Raw genomic sequence first — 21,514 nt, forward strand, 5'->3', positions numbered from 1 at the left:
GGGGGGGGGGTCCTTCGAGAAGGTGGTTCAGGGTTCGTGGTTGAATCTTGTCTGCTATCAGTAGCGCTTCCCGTTCTGCGCTGGCTGGGGGTTCTAGGAAATAAATTGTAACAGTGGGTGGTCTACATTTATTTACACTGTCTACATACTCGTTTGGGGTTGAGCTAAGTTACATGATTTCGTATCTATCTAGCCTCATGCCGGGACCCTACAAGCATCTCTCTGGTCGCCAGCAATTCGACGTCAATTCACTTCCTTTGTTCGTAGAAGAGCGGACCCTCTAGACGTGGGTCGCCTTATGCTGCGCGGTACTTAAGACGATGGTAGGCTATTGGCCATAAACTCCTCTAGCAAGTGGTAAGTTTGTGGTAATCGATTGCTTATAGTCACTGACTTAAACGGTATAATAGAAAACTCCTGCAAGTCAGCATTTCCTTATACTCTCGATAAACTTTAATGATTACTATACCTGTTGCAACTGCTGGCTCTGCGTTTTCATGTGAGACTTGGCGCCTCTTGTGAAAGATTTTGTTAGATTACCAACTTTCTTGGTTGCGACTGTTCGACGGGGTGCCTTTGAGCCCCGGGATTTCAAATCTCGCTTTATTAAACCAAAAGGGCATAGCAGTATATAAACTCTGTATATCGAGCCGGGATAGCTCAGTCGGTATAGTGACTGGCTACGGGCTGGACGACCGATTGGTCGGAGTTCGAGTCCCGGTATGTATGATAAAAAAATTTCTCTTCTCCATGTCCAGACTGGCTCTTGGGTCCATCCAACCTCCTATCCAATGGATATCGGGCATTCTTTACCCGGAGGTAAAACGGCCGAGGCGTGAACCTGTCCACTCACCTCCAACTACTGCCGAGTTCAAGAAAACGTGGATCTATACACCCCCTCACCAATACGCCTTCATGGCGTAATGTTTAATTAGTTAAGCACAGGAACCATTTTACCTTTATATCCTTGAATTACTTCAACCGTTTAAACAAAATTCGTGTAACTGAAAACCGCGTAAGTCGGGGACTTACGTTACAAAGATTTTCCTGTAGGAACATAAAAAAACTACATAACAAAACAAAATACATAATTTCGAACACTGGCCTTTCAGGATATGAGTTAGGAGAAGTAACCACTGATAAGAGACGATCTGTTATCAGGAGAGTTGCCTTTCACGTGCATATCGGATGAGCTGGTCTTCTTTTTACTGTGCTACAGTAATGCGGTGGGCTCACACAACAACAATTGTATAGTGAACGCTCCATCAGTCACCAATCAACCGTGAAGCTGGCCGACAAGATGGCGTCGCCCTCAATGACGTACTGAGTTGAGAAGCCAGATGCGAAGAATCGCCGGGTCTACTATCGATATAATACAGGGTGTCCGCAGGAAATTTATCCAAAATAAAAAAAATTATATCTCGGATACTAATTGCCATACATGTATCCGGTTTATGTCATCCGAAAGAAAACTCTGAAAGTTTTTTTTCCATACCCGGCTTACGCGCATACGCCGCCACATTTTTGCCACCATGTTAGGAATCACCTGGACAGAGAGATGGCTGGGATATGAACTGGCAGACGTGGACTAATCGCTTGGCCTCCTAGGTCGCCAGATTTGACTCCAGTGGATTTTTTCTTGTGGGGTTATGTGAAGAACATTGTCTACCAGGTTAAGATCAACGACCTTCAACACCTGAAAGCCCGCATATTATTATTATTATTATTATTATTATTGGAGGAGGTGGGTTTCCCCATGCACCGCGACTAATAGTCTATTGTACATCGCCCCTTGATATTCTACCAGTCTCCATACCCTGCCGGTACTGGTGCTCGCTATCAGAGCCGTTCAGCCAGCGAGGCTGGCTGCGGTACCCTATGCTTCCCCATCTACCGGAGGCATTGGAAACTACTTGGGCGGGAAACTTTTTACCTAATTTTAGCTCAGAGGTCTCCTAGAGACATGAGGATCTTTTACGTTCCGTAAATATACGACACGGGACCCACGGCTTAAAGTCCCTCCCGGAGGACTTGTTCCCTGAATTTTTCTGCCCTTAAAAATTCAACGACCTCCGCCGGGTTAAAGCCCGCATAAGAGACGCTGTGGTTACGGTAACACCAAACATGCTTCAAGTCTGAATATTTGTCGTACCACCAAGGAAGCCCACATTTAAATTTATTGAGAAAGTTATATACGCAGGAAAAAAAAACCTTCGATAGTTTCTCTTTGTAATGGTGTAACCCATTAATGTGTATAATAAATACTTTCTGAGATATAATGATTTTATTTTCGATACCTTTCATTCGGACATTCTGTACCTGGCCCACTCAGTTCGTCTGGCTAAAGAAACAGAAGTCCATGCGAATTTATTTTGTCTTTTACGCCAGTACGAGTATAATCTTCAGAGTTTCAGTTCCATAAATCATAACAATGAACCGAAAGATCTCAGTTCTGACTACCAAGAATTTCATCTATTTCATTGTTTGAGATTTCAATTCTCTTTTCACGAAGATAATTGTCTTCTGGGACGCGACAAATGTAATTTGGTTGATGTCTACTGAAGTTTCTGAGGAACATGGTGCCACTATTTTCAGAGAATAAGAATAAATCGAAAATGTAAAAAGTAACACGGAAAGGAAGATGTAAACGTTGGACAGGAACCCTAAGAGGAAAACATGTGAATAAGGAGAGCTGTGAAAATGACTGAGGCTCTCGTAAGGACTACAACTCTTTAATGAACCGTCAAAACACGGCAAATAGTAAACATCAAAGTCAGCGTTCAGCTCTGGCTTTGCTACATGTTTCAGCCACTAACGGCCATCATCAGGCAAATCAAAAACTACCATTTAACTGCAATCATAAAATGGATATAACACTATTAATCGTACAAATTTAAAAATGCTATTCATAATGTTGTATTTTAGCGTCCTGTTGCACTGATTTTCGTCCACGATATGTATGCCGTGTCCGTCTTGTAGTGCACTCAATTTCACCTGTTATTTCACAACATGTTTCGGCAACATAGTGCCATCATCAGGTGCTACATTTACGTTAATCTATTGCATTGCTTGCCATTATGTCATTATAAAATTATTTAAAAAATATTTTAAAATATTCGTCAATTATAATAAATTTTTATACACTAAAATCTTGTTAAGATATTCATCTTATATGTCCCAATTCAAACCCGCGCATGGTTCCTCCACTATGGAAGTCGTTCCTCTTATACTCCGTGTATATCGTGTCTCGTGATGTGTGTTCCCTTTTTGGCTGCGGGTGTTGTAATGTTGGATATGTGTCAACGCGTTAAATAATGACTCAGAGATATCAAGGGATGTTGTAGGGAGGTTGGGAAAGATGGAGTAGGTACACAGTGGACCTAGATCACCTGCTTCATAGTCAGACTGAATGGAAAGAAAAATGAAAGCACAGGGGATGAAGACAGATCAGGAGACAAACATTTTCTGAAGATGTAAGCAGAAAGTTCCTCCGAAACATGAGTAACATATACCAAAATACACAGCGTCACATCAGAGCCGCGGAAAACCTCGGAATTTTCATTCCTTACCCATCTTCAAATTTCTTCATTACAGATACAAATCATTTGCTGAAGAATTCCAGTATAAAGTCGTGTAGACTGGTGAAACGTTTCGGCCGAATATATCATCTCCATTTTCAGGGCCAAAGATTATACCAAGAAAGAAGACCAAACAATTAAAGCAGAGCTCTGCTTACTGCCTCTTCTTGTAAGTTTCTTCTTTGGTTTGTACTTCGATCCTGAAGATGAAGAAGATATGTTCCCCCGAAACGTCGGTCAACTTTAACCGGACTATATGGGGTTGTATTCCAGAAGACAGAACTCTTTACAGTCACCGCTGTGAGAGCCATATATCCAACAAATCGATTAATGGCGGAGTTACACAATGGTTGGCACAGTACTCTACAGGCAGTCCCAATTTCTATTGCAGAGAACTCCAACAAATTCCCTTTAGGTTTCATTATGTACGTGCTAAGAAGTAGATACTATAGGGTTCTGACGATGGTGTATGACACACAGAGATACTGGACCAGTGACTGAGGCTAGCTCTCTCTAAGGGACCCAACAGAGTAGATGTCTTCCCTCACCTGAGGAAGGAAACAGATTTAATTTCCGAAACATTGTGTTGTTTTTAGTTATTTAGAATCCGGACGATGGACAAAGTCCGAAAATTCAGTATCTCTGTGTGCTGAGAAGTGTTTCAAACAAAACTTACGACTACACATTCATGAGTTCCATTTTAGTCAGAAAACCTGAAGTTTAGAGATCACTTCGATGACCAAAGGTAAACGGGAAATTGATATACCTCGTAGAACCTGATTCTAAATGAATACAGTGTGAAGGTGCGGATTGGTTTAGTCTGGCTCAAAGTTTGATCCAGTGACGGGCCACTGTGAAAGTAGTAATAGACAGAAATTATGGAAGTACAGTATGTACAGTGAATCTGTACACAAATAATTCTGACGGAACCACATTAAAGTTGTCTCACATGCGATATGACGCTACGATACAATATTTTAGTCCCTTTGCTTAATTAATTAATCACCCTTCATGAAAATGTATGGGGAGTGGAGTATAGCTCCACCATTCCTGACCTCGGCATTAGATGGAGGTGAGTTGTCAGCCTCACAGCCCGGCAGCTTTACTCCCGTGGAAAGAGCATCCCGGTGCCCATTCTACGAGTATATAGAAAGCTGGATGGGCCCCAGAGCTGGTCTAGACGCTGTGGAGTAGGGAAAAATTTCTTGCCCTGTGGGGTATTTAATCTCAAATCCTCTGTGCAGCCTGTAACCCGTAGCAATACCGACAGAGCTACCGTGAAAATTAATTTTACATCACAGTGGAGCGATTTTGGTTAGAACAGGTTCATTCATCGCAGTATTCATAGTGCAGGATTACCGTTCCGACGGCAATGTGTTTCCATTGGACGGCTTGGGGTATGAAGCAAGCGTCCTGATGGTGAGACAGATAGGGTTCACTCCAAAAGATGCATGACAATGCTGAACTAAATCCAGTACTTCTTGGTTCCCGTATCTCTGTCCTGGAGCAGTCAGCGCAAGCAGTCCAGAATTCTTAATCAGACAGCCTCAGAACCGAACTGTTGTCTCATTTCTCTCGCCTTCCTGTAGGTCTTAAAGTAGTGCATCTGCCCACAAGTGTCTCCTGGCGGTTTTACAGTAGTGCATCTGCCCACAAGTGTCTCAGGCGGCCTTACAATAGTACATCTGCCCATAAGTGTCTCCTGGCGGCCTTACAGTAGCGCATCTGCTCACAAGTGTCTCCTGGTGGCCTTACAGTAGTGCATCTGCACACAAGTGTCTCCTGGCGTTTTACAGTAGTGCATCTGCCCATAAGTGTCTCCTGGCGGCCTTACAGTAGCGCATCTGCTCACAAGTGTCTCCTGGCGGCCTTACAGTAGTGCATCTGCCCACAAGTGTCTCCTGGCGGCAGCGTCGCCTTTCTGACTTACCACATAACCTTGCGTCTAAATGTGGGGAGAATCAGTTTAGACAGAAACCCAAAACTATCAGTACTAAATCATCTCACTCAAGAATGTCTAACGGTGTACTCTTGTGTGCATACGAGGCAGGAAGTTAACAGAAGCATGAACAAATTAGCTTTAATAAATTTGGAGCTTCGTAACTTCTGCCGCCACTCAAAATAACTGCAGTATTCAAATCAAGGAAAATGAGATGTAATGGACGTGTAGCACGGATGGTAGATAAGAAATACACAATAAAACCTAGTCGTAAATCTTTAAGGTAAAGAATAATTTAGGAGACCTAGACGTAGATGGGAAGAACTACTGGTTTACTTTCATTTGATACAACATGGACCGAACAGAAAACAAAAGATTACGGGGACATACAGACAGCAAGGTCATCTCACAAGCCTCTTTTTTTAATTAGAGGGGGTTACACCGATAGACATATGGACAACAAGATGATTTCATAAGCCTTTTTTTTATTTTTTTTCAAACTAAGGGACGTAAAATAAGTAAAAAAAAAAAGTAAAGCTATCCCTGTAACAGGCCGTGAAGGCCCATAGGGTTGTGAAACGTTGAGGCTCCCACATTATACAATCGGCTCAAAGATGGCGGTAAGGTTCTCAGCCTTACGCACCGGCCGCGCTTTAAGCCCCAGGAAAAGTATTTAATTAATTCCCGGTACTCATTTCTGTTAGAGGCTGAGACGTAAGCTGGAAAATGAGATTAAGCGCTTGGACTGGATTCAACTATCAGAGCAAATAGTGGACCGTTGTGAATCCGACAATGATCCCTTGGGTTCACTAAATGAATGTAATTTCCTGACTACAGTAAGACGGCTTGTGAAGAGAACCCCACACCTCTGTAAAGCTTCCCCAATAAATGAAGCCCCTGTTCATTAAAAAACCAAACGTCCCCCGGAAGTCCATTTACAATCCCTAGGCATGCGTTTAAGAGTGTAGTGATGCCGCGTGGATTTGCTGTGGATAAAAAAAGGAATAGAAGATCTTCCAGAACGCTTAAAATGCACTTCATCTCTCTATCATCCGTCCATTACACACAATACCACTGGCGGGGAATTACCTTACAATATACTGGCTAAATGGCCTGGAGACAACAGTTCTTCTTCTGGCTTCCTCTTGTCTACATTATCCATCCTCTTTCTCGGATATCCAGTCTTCTTGCTTCGAGTCTGTCTCGACATTTTCAGATAATTCTATTCCACATCTACCCACCTTCTAATCTCGGGTTCTGCTTTTGTGATGTATTCGCTTCTTAAGTGGTCTTTACGGAATGCGCCCTGTTGCGTAATCAAACTAATTAATTATCATGTTCCATCTAACGCAACACAGAGAATGTATAACATTCAATTTGTTTTATTAAAATCATATCTTTCAACCATTTGACAGGTAAAGTGTGTTGCAATTCAATAGAGCACTTGTTAAGCATTTGTATTCACCTGATGATGACCAGATAAATCTACCGAAACGTGTGATTTTAATAAAACAAATTGAATGTTATACGTTCTCTGTGTGGGTTAGAAGGTATATGATAACTGATTAGTCTTAAGAGGTCCCTTCTTTTAGAGATGATTCTCCTACTGGGACCCATTTCAGCTGCACACGTTAATATAAGGTGTATCACATACTTACACACGGTAGATTATCTGACTTAGGAGCTTTTGTGCCGTCCATGTGCAACGTCGTTCACTATTTTTTCTTCGTATTTCTTTATTGGACACTAAATATTTTAATACGAAGAAAGAATAGTGAGCGACGTTGCACGTAGACGACACAAAAGCTCCTAAGTCTGAACTATACAGTGCAATAGGATACTGAAATATAACATTATATATATTATTTTGTGGGGGGGGGCACGTGGTAGCGTAGTTGGTTGAGGCATTATGCTATAAGCCGGAAATTTACGGGGTCGAGCCCGATGAGGTGGATTTTTTCAACTGACCTTTTCCTTCCAGCCGCACTATGGCCCTAGGGTCAACTCAGTCTCTAACAGAAATGAGTACCAGGACTCTTCCTGGGAGGGGGGGTAAAGGGCAGCCGGCGCGTAAGGCTGACAACCTTACTGCCATCTGTGAGATGATTGTCGAGAGAAAATGTGGGAGCCTCGACGTCTCACAACAATATAGGCCTTCATGGCCTGTTACAGGTATAACTTTTTTACATTATTTTGTGTCACTATTATGAGAGTCACACTGAAGACTGAAACAGAAAAGTTCTCGGAGAAATAACACTTAGCAGTGGAAGCTGGGACAGCTCCCCTTACTCGTAGACCTCCATCTCTTCTTTATCTTGGCTTTGCATTATTCATGCAGCGCTAATACATTGTTTTTAAGTGATGTAACTGAATAAAGTTCTCCCAATCGGCTGACAACTTCTAAAAGCTTTGCAAATCTGATTACGGGACATGAAGCACAGCATTAGAGCACGGTTGCTTTGAGATCTAATAAAGCCCTGTTGCAACTCTTATAGAAAGAACCTGCTCAACCAAACCAACAAAACAAAGACATGACATGCATTATAAAGGTAATATTACAATCATCAGGTCACTGTGGTTCCCAGTCCTCAAAGAATTATAATAGAATCCTAGACTTCAACTTGTTCACTATCTAATTAACTGCATCTGCAACTACCCAATTATGTAACTAATAACTAATTCAATGGGGCAAGTTCTTTGTCGGGCAGTCGATAAATCAGTCCAGCAAGAAATTTTCAGTTTCTATGAACTGGGTTGATCAATTTACACGTAATTACAAAAAGTCCTCAAGGAGGCCATTCTGAGCCAGCTTGTATTAGCATAATATATTTCTCTAAGGAGGCACGCGGTAGTGTACTTGTTGAGGCACTATGCTACAAGCCGGAAGGATTTTTTCAATTGACCTAACCCTTCCAGCCGCACTATGGCCTTGGGGTCGATTAAGTTTCTAACAGAAATGAGTGAAAGGCATCTTCTCTAAGAGCAAAGCGCGGCCAGCACGTAAGGCTGACAAACTTACCTCCATCTGTTAGCCGATTATCTGGGAAATGTGGGACCCTCGACATCTCACAACCCTATGGGCCTCTATGGCATGTTACAGGGATAGCTTTACCTTTATTTTATTTCTCCAAGACCGGTTGTAATATAAATACATACCTGTGTCCACATCAACTAAATTTTCACATGTTTTAGGTTTAATTCAACTTTCGTTTTTAGGAAAGTTTTGAAAATTGAAGAGTACGATCTTCCGGGTTTTAACGACTTCTATTTATGGAAAGTATTGACGTTTCAGATAAATATATTGCCTCCATCTTCAGGGTGGATAAGTAAACAAGCAGGGAATCCAGCAAAGAGGCAGAACTCTACTTGTCTCCTGCTTCGTTCTGCTTTTTTTTTCCTAGGCGTGCTCTTCGACCCCGAAAGATGGAGATTATATGATGCTCCAGAATGTCGGACTTTCTCCAAACTACACAGTGTTACAACACAGGAGACAATATTTTTCACATTCACTAATGAGAGAACTTCAAATCCTAAATAAATGTTTATTTATATCGGTAAGATGTAAATACAAATGCAATATGCGTGAGATCACTGACAAACCTACGGCTAGATAATATTAATAAGGATTTTATGGTTATTAAATGCGAGAATATAAAGTGATTCCTATGGCTCAGATCAGTGCAGTGGTAGGAATTTTGTTATCACGTTAATGAGCATTAAATTTCAGAAGAAACAAACTGGGGATTTCTTAAATATGTGAACGATTACAAGCTCTATAATATGGCCTTTATGCCATAGTATTAGTTAGTTACTAAATTAGGTAATTTGCTAGACAGCTAGTTAAGTATGCAAATAAGATGTATTCACCGATTCTCTATATAATAATTTATATTTTAAACGTTAGTTACCAACAAATACCACCCTAAAATGATATGAAATCTGCATATTCCACAAAACAAACAGTCCTTTGTTTGCGACCTTCTGATCAAGTGTAATTAAGGCTTCCAATGATAAAAACTAATGACCCCTAGTAATTTCATAATATTTTCGCTGTAACTTTGCATATACTGTTTTACATGTCAGTGAGTGAGTGACACAACAAACAAAAACAAAAAATAAAGCAACTATATGGCTTTAGTCCGCAAGCGAATTATACCGACCGAGCGATCGCCGCTTATCGGCGAAGTTGGTGCCAACTTCATGGGATAGAGGGTGCCGCGTGGTCAGCGCAACGGATCCCCACGGCCGTTAATTTCGGGTTTCTAGACCGGAGCAGCTATACTTGAAATAGCTTCTCAGTTATACTCATGAGGCTGAGTGAACCCCGTTCAAGACCACTATTTCTCAGAAAATCTGGTTGCACCGGGAATCGAAACCAGGACTTCTAGATCTGTAGCCAGGAACTCTGACCACTAGACCACAGAGGCGGTATTTTATAAAAAAAAACTTTGATCATTCGCTAGTCTCATACAAATAAGTTATTTATAATCAGTATTCATTTTAAATCGTCCGCTCTCCATTTCAATTCATAAAAACGATATGGTATTCACGCCAAGTTTCGGCGGGTATCGACCGACGCCGTGCGTCATGGCGTTCTCACTCCTGTGTGGAGAGAGACAGGCCGTAACAGGATACATGATAAATGCGTTCGCGATTTGAATATGAAGGGTAAACCGTCTGTAACCGCTATTAAACCCGCAGTGGTATCAAAAAGCACTAACAATTTAGTGCACCACCAACCGTTTTAGTTGACTACTGCCTGCAAACTGCACATACCATTTGTTACGGCCTCTTTGCATGAATGCACAAAGGTAACACTCAATGACATTATCATGACTATAAATTCGGTCACAATGGTTTTCACCCGAAACTGTTCAACAGATTTCGGTAAAATTAGAATTTTTTACGCCAACAAAAATTATTGAACAGTATTAACCCTTTGATGGAGGTCGCACCATAGCTCAAGCGGTTAGTCGCTGGCTTCCTACCGCGGCGGCCCGGGTCTGGTCAAGTGGGTTTTGTGGTGGACAAAGTGGCTCTTGGACGGGTTTTCTCCAAGTACTTCGATTTCCCCTGCCAATCTTCATCCCACCAAATTCTCCATCATCATAATCAGCCGGGGCAGGTACAATAGACAAATTAGTGGCCGCCGTGCCGAGTGGACCCAGCTGGACTCCACCCCCCACAACGCGAATTAAAACAACCCTTTGATGGAGGTACGCGGTAGCGCAGTTGGTTGACGCACTATGCTACAAGCTGGAATCCTTCCAGCCGCGTTATGGCCCTGAGGTCGACTCATCCTCTAACAAAAATGAGTACCAGGAATCTTCCTGGGGGGTAAAAAGCGGTCGGCGCGTAAGGCTGACAACCTTACTGCCATCTGTGAGTCGATTGTCTAAAAGATGTAGGACCCTCAACCTCTCAACCCTATGGGCTTCCACGGCCTGTTAGAGGGATAACTTTACTTTACTAAACGTTTGAAGCAGTGATAAATGTATGCACTATCGTTCTTAACGTTAAAAATTTCTTTTAGCCCATAAATTTTATGTATTGGTCTCTTTCGATTCGGAGAACGAACATCAATTACTTCCCTAAACTCCATCAACCAGTTCTTCTTAATAATGTTCGTAATGTTTTCTGTGAAGCAGGGTCTTCATTCTCGGGAAGACTATCATTCAGAATAGTTTCTTTTATGCACTTCTCCACAGAACCCTTTGTCACATCCTAATAGGATTGTTATACAGAGTAATTCTTAAGTTACTCCGCAACTTTCGAATTCAGCAGCGCAACAGTCAAGACAGACACAGCAGAAAGGAGCACATCAAGTGGTAGAGAATCCTTCCGAGTTTGTCTGTGTAACAGCCGCCATGGCGTAGTTTCAGGTTTCACCGCCAGGAGGCAGTCGTGACGAAATATGACGAGGACAGGGGATAAGAAAGCGTTCTGTCTCTTGGAATTTGCCAAAACTGAGTCAATTGTGACGGTACAACGGAGGTTTCGGAACAAGTATCACACAGAGCCACCTACGGACAAAACAATTCGTGACTGACACAAGAAATTTCAGCAGAGTGGCTGTCTGTGCGCTGCGAAATGACAGACCGGCCGAGACTGTCGAGCGTGTGAGAGAATCTTTTGTCAGGAAACCCCAGAAGTCAACACATCGCGCGAGCCGGGAATTGCATATGAAGCTAAACAAATCTAGACCACAAACACGAAAGGATAACAATACATATATACTAAATTAGGATTTGGGATTAAGTTGCATATATGCATTCCTCTTCTCCTCATCCATCTAATCCTCCTTGACTTGATCATTCTAATTATACTTGGCGGAGAGTACAAGTTGTGAAGCACCTCATTATGCAGTTTCCTCCAACTTTCTCTATCACTTCATCCCTCTACGGTCTAAATATTCACCTCAGCACCCCGTTTTCAAATACCCTACGTCTATGTTTCTTCTTAATGTGAGAGACCAAGTTTCAAACCCATACAAAATCATTTGCAAAATTATAGATTTGTATACTCTAACTTTTACGTTTTTAGATTTGGAGTAAAAAAGAAACAACACAGTTCGACCTGACCTGAAGCGCGACCTTTGTGTGCAGCTGAATAATAAATCACAGTTGGAATCAATATTTGGCCTGACACTACACGTCTGTAAAGATTCTCTATTGGATCAATACCTGAGACGGGTGACGAAATAACATGAACGAGAGACTGGAGACCGGAGTTTAATGATTGTCATCGTAATTACATTTGAAATGAACACTTTAATAACGATCCATTTTATTCAACATGTAACCAAAATACGTGCTCGAAAAGTTTGCTTTCTGCCACTAATGGGGGGGGGGGAAGATAAAAGGAAGGGAAACGATGGAAAAGAATTGAGTTCTTTAGTTCAGGAAATCGAACTTTGGAGTTGCTGAAGAGAAAAGTTGGTAAAACTTTTCCCTAGGGATGAGTTGGTGTAACTAGGTGCATAGTGCATACATAGCACCGGTCAGGCTAGTATAAACTAGACCGATAACTATCGGACACCGATAGGTGGAGCTGTAAGATTCGACACATAATCAAGCAACTTCGAGAATAAAGAAGCGACATATCGATAGGGGAGTCGAGCACATCGGAACAATGAGGCTCAAGCGATGGCACTTACCGGCTTCTTCATCACTTAGATATTCCATATGCACATTCAAATATGTAACGGACATTTCCTACATCTTCCTTTTCAGTTTTGTACACAACCGTCCTTTCATTTTCTTTGCCACCAAATAAACCCTACAATTAATGCATGTTTTTAAATAACATACGAACGAACCAGCGATAGCTGAACTGATAGACTAAAGTACGCCGCACACCGGCATACATCGAGACACGTAACAGTGAAGACACGATGTCTGCGACATGACGCAAAGAAAGGAGCACAGTTGAAACGAATGAGATTATGAAAACCGCCGCACAGCAATCTGAATCATAATGTTGACGTCAGCTTCATGCTGGTGAATCACGAATGAATCAAGACTGCATTTCTTGTCTCATGATTTGATGCTTGTCTTGACGCAATTGGTGTGAGGTCGCCCTAAACTCTGCACTTCTATGTCAATCTATGCTGGACCAACGTAACTCCTCACTGTTCAATAAACACAATTGAAACATAATTCTTTCGAATTCAGAACGCACTACTAATTATGTCGTTGGAATTGGAGAATCTCATTTCAGTTAAGAATCTCTCCACTTGTGTTGAAAGTAATTATTTTGTAATTAGAAAATTCAGCCTCTTCAAGAAAAGAAAATTACTGCTCTAAATAACACTGTTGTTAAAGATGGATATACTTAAAGAAGTACTTCATTCCATCTGTGGGCGGCAGCGCCCATGTTGAGACAGGCGATTATTTAAGGGCCTCCAACGCTACGAAACTTAATTACGTTAATTCTGTACATTTCAATAGGAAACATCTGCTGACTACAGCTTTATATGAGCAGATACGAAAAGGAAAGCAATCTATAATTCCTTGGGAGGAACTTCTCAATTGAAGCAGCATAGCAATCAGCCATACATATAAGTCCCGGTCCCTTATCACCTTATCTGGACTTATTATAGACTACAGTTTTGATTACTTCACCTCCGGCAAGTTAAAGGAACCACACAACGAAGTTCGTGAAAAGAAGGAAGCCTACAAAGCAAAATATGATTTGAGAAAAATACATGACAGTAACTGAACATATAGAGTTAGATAACGGATTAAAACTTCTGGTCTGAAAAATAATGTGAACTTTCACTTTAATGTAGGCTTGAAGTTAAAGTATAATTAGAATGATCAAGTCAAGGAGGATGAGGTGGGCGGGGCATGTAGCACGAATGGGGAGACGAGGAATGCGTATAGGATATCGGTGGGAAAGCCATAAGGAAAGATACCACTGGGAAGACCAATGCGTAGAAGGGTGGACAGTATTAAAATGGATCTTAGAGAGATAGGATAGGATGGTATTGATTGGATTGATCTGGCTCAGCATAGGGACCAGTGGAGGACTCTTGTGAACACGGTGATGAACCTTCGGGTTCCACAAAATGCTGCGAAATTCTTAAGTAGCTGCAGAATTGGCGGCCCCTACAGAAGGGCTCAGCTCCATGAGTAAGTAATTAAGTTGAAGTTAAAGGTAAAATTGTCCCTGTGCTTAACTAATTAAGCACTACGCCATGAGGACTTATGGGGGAGTGGATGTATAGATCCACATTTTCTTGACCTCGGCACTAGTTGGAGGTCAGTGGTCAGTTTCAAGCCCCAGCCGCTTTACCCCCGGGAAAAGTGCCTCCGAAACTCATTGTATAAGAGGTTGGGTGTATCCCAGAGTCGCTCTGTATGTGTTGGGGAAAATTCTTGACCCTACCGGAACTCGAATTCCTACCCCTCAGTCGTCCAGCCCGTAGCCAGTCGTTGTACCGACTACACTACCCCGGCTCCTCGAAACATGTAAAAGACTTCATTTTATTATTAAACAAATATTGTTGCATTTGATGGAATTCAATCCTAGTTTTACTTAGATGTTATAGAGTTCAACAGTTGAGGTCAGTATCTATCATAAAAATTAAATCATACAGTTGGTCTGAAATACATAAATACGCCTGGAGTGAATAAGTCCATAACTGGGACATGGCACGCACCCAAATACAAGATAGCTGTATCGAAACCGGAGTTAGCCTGTGGTATAAACATAGACATCCAATTCTATAATAAGGTCTCACTTCAAAATCTGATAGTAGCTCAGCCAGTCAAGAAATTGTGTAGGGAGTTTCATTACAATATTCATAACAGATTGCCATTGGTTCCTGTATTGATCCAGATGAATAAATTTCGAATTCTCAAGCACTCTTTCCTCAAGACCTATTTTACTATTATCTTCTCAACTATTACCGGAAATTCCAACTGAAATTATGTTCCATGTTCTCGCCCCCCCCCAATTCCCCTCCACACCCTCTGCTCCATCGTATCTTATTTATTTGATCCCCTAAATAAAAGGTTGGGAAATTTATGAAGAGTAAACATTTCGAACTTGTCCATTTAATTTTCGTTACTGTCATGTCGCTTCCTCTCTCTTTCGCGTTCTCTGCTTTTCACCCTGTTCTCAAACACGCTCAGGCCGCATGACAGGAACATTTAATCTAACTCACACAGCAGCCATACAGCTTGTCAAAATGCCGTGGGTTATTTACAGATTATGCAAATAAATGAAGAACTCGTCCATGCATTATTTTACAGTCACTACGCTGCACAATTATAGACTATAAAATATATATCACTTTTATAACGCAAATATTTCAAAGGAGATTCAGGCAAAAGCTAAACTTTGCTAGTTTGCGGTATAAAACGCGACATAGAATTCGTGGTATTAATGTATATCCTTTTAATTTTAACTCGTCCCTTGGACATAAAAAATTGGGTCACTGCAGCTGCGGTTTAACGGATAACGAACACAAGGGGATCCAAATTATAGGTCACAATTGATTTATTTCTATTTCCGAAGATTTAGTAGAGAGGCATTCTTAGATCAAGGAGATTACACAGGACACCACGCCTATGCCTCTCTCTACCAAAATGACAAGAAAGTTATTACGGTTAAGATTATGAAGTGTTAGGTAAAGTAAAGAACAATTGAAAGAGATGAGGAAGAAACAATTAAGTAAGGCCGCGCCATAGCTCAAGCGGTTAGTCGCTGGCTTCCAACCGCGGCGGCCCGGGTTCGATATCGATTCTGGTCAAGTGGGATTTGTGGTGGACAAAGTGGCGCTGGGGCGGGTTTTCTCCGAGTACTTCGGTTTCTCTTGCCAATCTTCATTCCACCAAATTCTCCATCATCATAATCACCCGGGGCAGGCTTTAATAGGCCAATCAGTGACCGCTGTGCCGAGTGGACCCAGATGGACTCCACCCCCCACTAAACATTTGAATACAGGAGATCCTATGATAGGATTGAAACCCGGGTACCTTTTGAATGCAAGTCAGAAGAATTCCCCTCGATGAACGATAATAAATATAAATTCGTTGTTTTAATCGAACGACCGAGCGACCGCCGCTTGTCGACGAAGTTAGTGCCAACTTTAGAGGATAGAGGGCGTCGCGTGATCAGCGAAACGAAGTACAGTTGGCGTTGCGGACTGAGCCCACAGAGTTTGTTTTAATCAAATAACCAAAAGTTAAATAATTAACGACAATGCTTCAAAATAAGCGCTTCTGAATGGTGGCCTCCAGTTATTCTCGTATCTGTCCAAAGCTCCCTTTGAGAACGAACAGCCAATCCGATAATAATGAAACTCCCCTTGTTTATGGAACTCGAAGGGTTATTACAGTGTTCAGAAGCGACCGCCACTGCATCCTGTTCAGAGCCAGATTGAATGAAGTCCACACGTCACAAGTAACTTTATGCAAATTACTCATAAGTTCATTATAGGTCCATTAATCTACATGTCCTTTAGCCAGAAAGGTTGGCTACACTGCAAGGTCACTCGGATCTCTACTGCATACATTTCACTTCACTCCTCTCCACAGCGTCCAGACGGACTCTGCCGTCCATCCAGACTCCTAATCAATGAGTACAGGGAAATGTTTCCTCGGGAGTAAAGCGGACGGGGCGTTAAGCTGACCACTCAAATTGACCTAGTACCGAGATCAGGAATGGTGGAGCTATAGCTCAACTCCCGTATGTGTTCATGTGCTGGGGCTTAATTCATTAAGCACAGGGACTATACCGTGTACATAAAAAGTAAAGCTATCACTGTAAAAGGCCGTGAAGGCCTATAGGGTTGTGAGACGTTGAGGCTCCCACATTATCTAGACAATCGGCTCAAAGATGGCGGTAAGGTTGTCAGTCTTACGCGCCGGCCGCACTTTACTCCCCAGGAAAATTATTTAATTAATTCCTGGTACTCATTTCTGTTAGAGGCTGAGTCGACTCCAGACCATAGTGCAGCTGGAAGGATTAGGTCAATTGAAAAAAATCCAATGACCTCATTGGGACTTGAACACGCGACCTTCCGGCTTGTAGAATAGTGCCTCAACCAACTACGCTACCTCGCCGTGTACATACATTTCTTTAAATATTAATTGTAGAACATAATAGCTTATATGGCATGTACTGTCTTCGCTCGCTTGGAAACTGGGATCGTGGTTTCGAATCCCACCCAGGGCATGGATGTTTAGTTTGTGTGTGTGCGTTTTTCTGTGTTTGTCTACAGGTAGAGGCCTTGCGACGAACTAATCACCCGCCCAAGGAGTCCTACCGAATGTGTAAGATCTAGAAAAACCGAAGTGAACGGAGAAGTTCATGGAGGTAGGCCTAGGGCCACTGGGGCTGTAGTGCCAAGGGGAAAAAAATAGCTTATATGAAGTTAAACATTATTTCTGGGTTTCATTAACTACGCACCACGCCATGAAGACGTGTGGGGAGTGGAAATGCAGCTCCGTTATTCTTAACTTCGGCAGTAGATGGAGTTGAGATCAGATACACACACCGGTCACTGTCCACCCGGGGAAACAGGGGTTGTATTTTATTGTATAGGGGTTGGATGGGCTACATAGGCGGCATGGACGTTATGGAAAAGATAGAAATCGTTTTGCGATTCAGGAATCGAACTCCGTCTCATTGGTCGTCCAGTCCGCAGTAATATGACATATTTTACTGCACGATAAACCATCTTTGAGAACATGTCTCAAGTGCTGCGGGATTTGAGATTTTGCTATCGGCATTTGTAAAGAGTTCTCTATTATAGACTACAACATTGTGTAGCTCGGGTAAAGTCCGGAGACGTTACGGAGAAACATTGCCTGCATCTTGAAGTTTGAAGTGTACGTCAAGGAAGAAGCCAGCACGAAACAGACAACATTAATGCTGCCTGCTTACTTTTCAATCCTGAAGGGGAAGGTGAAATGTTCCATCGAAACGTCTGTTGACTTTCAACAGAATACACTGCTTTATATCTCAGAAGCTAGAACTCTTACATAAACTTCTATTTGAGTTTCGTATAAGTTACGGAACTTACTTGATACATACGATCTCAAATTACATTCTCTAGTCAAATTTTAATACAATTTTAATTTCAAATTTTCAAGTAATCAAATTTTAATTTTAACGACTGCCCTTTTATATGTTTTTCGCACGAAGTGCATAAAATAAATTACAGACCTACACAAGAACTGAAGAAAAACTGGGTTTCACTCATGGGAAAAACCTGAACACACAAAACGCCAATAAATAAAAAAAAAAGGAATCTGTGGCCTGTAGTCCGCAAACGAACTATACCGACTGAGCGACCGCCGCTTGTCGTAGACGTTAGTGTCATCTTTTGAGGATAGAGAGTGTTGCGTGGTCAGCGCAACCGATCTCCACGGCCGTTAATCTCTTAAGCAAAACGTCAATACGGGCGATAAATGCATAAATATAAATAAAACAACAAAGTAGACCATAAATTGTGTTCAGAATTCGATGTAGGTGGCCGAAGGGAGGATAAAAGAGGACTGCCTCATACAGCTCAGTCGATGTACCAGAAGATTACGTAAAATCATACAGTTTCTTCAAGAAATGATTTATCGACAGTGGGATTTCAAACTAGGAAGCACTGTCTATGAAATGCAGAGCTCAGAGGAAAAGTTGAAGACGGTTACACGGAGTTTTAGAAGTGAAAGAGACTTGATGGTTTTGATATAGAGAGAGATGAGGGCGAAAGAACATCAATAAATCAGGACCACAGAAAATGAAGAAGATTAAAAGGATATAATTGGTTGTTATATTGAGATATTACCTACGTTTTGTTTTCAAGATAAGTGACGACTAAGGGACTGATTAGACAAAATGAGAAAATTTACAGAAGAGGGGGAAGAGCACTGAAATGAAATTGTGAATGCAACATAATTAGAACAGTGACGTAGACAACACAACGAATCTAACATTTAATCAGTGTAAAATTGAAAGACGGAGAAGTTCATGGAAGTAGGCCTGGGCCCACAGGGGCTGTAGTGCCAAGGAAAAAAAAAATGAAACAATTATATCAAAATGTGACATTATTTCAGGTTTTCCAATATCGAAATTTGTCATCAAATATAAATATTATAAACTTTAAGTATACAGTCTGTCACCGGTCACGGTAGCCGAGCGGTCTAAGGCATGCACTGTTTTCGCTCGCTCGGAAGCCGGGATCGTGGGTTCGAATCCCACTCAGGGCATGGATGTTTGTGTGCGTTTTTCTGTGTTTGTCTACAGGTAGAGGCCTTGCGACGAGCTGATCACTCGCCCAAGGAGTCCTACCGAATGTGTAAGATCTAGTAAACCGAAGTGAAACGGAGAGTTTCATGGAGGTAGGCCTAGGCCCAGGCCCAAATTGGGGCTGTAGCGCCATAGAAAAAAAAATATACATTTTGTCACTCACTCAGACCGCCCCTGTGATCTAGTGGTCGGAGTTCCTGCCTACAGTTCCAGAGGTCTCCGGTTCAATTCACGATGCCACCAGATTTTCTGAGAAGCAGTGAGTCTGGAAAGTGGTCCACTCAACCTCGTGATAACTGAGGAGCTATTTCAAGGAAATGGCGGCTCCGGTCTAGAAATCCGAAATTAACGGCCGTAGGGATTCATTGCGCTGTCCAAGCGACACCCTCTATCCGCTAAAGTTAGTATTAGTTAGTGTACGTTTAATATTAATTTACCACGAGTTAGGTTTCAAGAGACGATTTTCAGACAGCATTTTGAAATCTGGTGTTGATTGCTTCTCTGATAATGGAAGGACAGAATAAATACATGGAAAATTTTACTATATTTGTATCAAAAAAAGAATGAATAGTGATTTTCCCCCAGTCATCTGCAAATAGCTACCTCCCCTTAACGTTGGTTTCCCCACTCCTACCAATAGCCATCGTCTACAGGAGCACTATTATGTCTCTCTCACTCTCAGCGCTCTCGGTTTGTGGTTAACGCTTGGGAAAACTTAGAAGTTGACGGAGGGGAACATGTTGTGTCGATAAGGGAGGGGAGGAGGTGGGCGATGTATCTCCCACTACCCGTGTTCATTCTTTTGTCGCTTTAACTATAGCATCAAAACAGAGGAGTGAAACTCGCTTCGACACTCTCACTGCGGCAACAAATGCCCACCCACTGTACACCAACATTTCTGGTACACTATGAGTCAAAATTATTACATTTTGTCATTTAATTAGCCGAACTGCCTGTCATCACGACAAAGGATTCCCTACCAGAGATGGCACGACACGACAGAACTGGAAAACATATATATTGTGACGTGTTGCGCTATGGATGGCGCCCCTCCCTCCCCGCCAGCCGTGACGTGCCGAGCGGAGCCGAAGTGAGCCGAGTCCCAGCACGCTGGTCACTATGCAAAGCGAGTAAACACCGGTTGTAAACAAAGCGAGTAAACAGCGGGTGCTAAGCAAAGCGAGTAAACAGCGGTTGCTAAGCAAAGCGGGTGAACAGTGGTTGCGAGAGACGACGGTAAAAACAGCGGTACCCATTATGTAACAGGCAAACACAGCGTCAGACAACAGTTGTGCCTATTACGTAACTGTTTTCCCGTTGTCCGGCTGAGGGTTTATAAGAGACCTATACTGCCTACGGAGTCAGTTAAGTGTATCAGTCGCCGAAGTGAGTTCTCAAGGCAGCAGTTACGAGTTACGAGTTAGCCAGCAGTGAGTCAGTCACTGTAGCAGTAGTTGTGAATCTGTAAATTGTGTGTTTGTAAGAGCGATTGTGAAATAAAATTTGCTATATCAAATAAGGCGTGAAATTATTTGTCGCGTTATATACCCAACACGTGACAATATATTCTAGTAATGTCCAAGGAATTCTGCCCCATTTCCAGAAAGTTAATTACATTTTTCAAAAGGATCTGTCATATGACCCTATCCTGAGCCAGATGAATCCAGTTCATAGTTCCATATCCTATTTACTTAAGATTAATGTTATCGTCCATATATATCACGCATACTCATTCAAGCCATTTTTATGAACGTATGTGTACGCGTTCTCTCTATGTATTTCACTTTCAGGCAGTAATACATGTCTGTAAGGGCTAATTTCTATATGATTCCTGATTCTGTATCGCCGTAGTTCGATTCATCTAGAAGCTGCGTTTCGTCATTCATGTGTTCCCATATTTCAGAATCTATGCACAAAACCAGCAGGAAGCAGGCAGCGAGCAGAGTTCTGTTTGCTGGTCATATCCTTTGTTAATTCTTACACCCTGAAGATGGAGGCACTATACTCCTTCGAAAAGCCGGTTAACTACCAAATTATATGGTTCTACATCCCAGAAAATAGTGCTCCTGAAAGTTAAATTTATTCGACACTTTTAGTTTAGGCTCAAATGCAAAACTTCGTCGACATGCGTTTAGTAGCTTTGGAAAAGGCACATGCGGACGGACACAAAAACAAACTCCGTGGCTTTAGTCAGCTTTAGTCGGCCTAGCGACCGCCGCTTGTCGGTTAAGTTGATGCCGAT

The 21,514-nt window shown here is 42.0% G+C and overlaps 1 protein-coding gene across 3 annotated transcripts in view; it reads right to left on the bottom strand.

Moving 5' to 3' along the window:
• LOC111868432 (trace amine-associated receptor 8c) overlaps nucleotides 1-21,514 on the bottom strand; it is a 157,704-nt gene that overhangs the window by 9,919 nt on the left and 126,271 nt on the right. The window lies entirely within an intron of this gene.

The sequence above is a fragment of the Cryptotermes secundus genome, unplaced genomic scaffold (genome assembly GCF_002891405.2).
Source record: "Cryptotermes secundus unplaced genomic scaffold, Csec_1.0 scaffold106, whole genome shotgun sequence".
Taxonomy (NCBI): Eukaryota; Metazoa; Arthropoda; class Insecta; order Blattodea; family Kalotermitidae; genus Cryptotermes; species Cryptotermes secundus.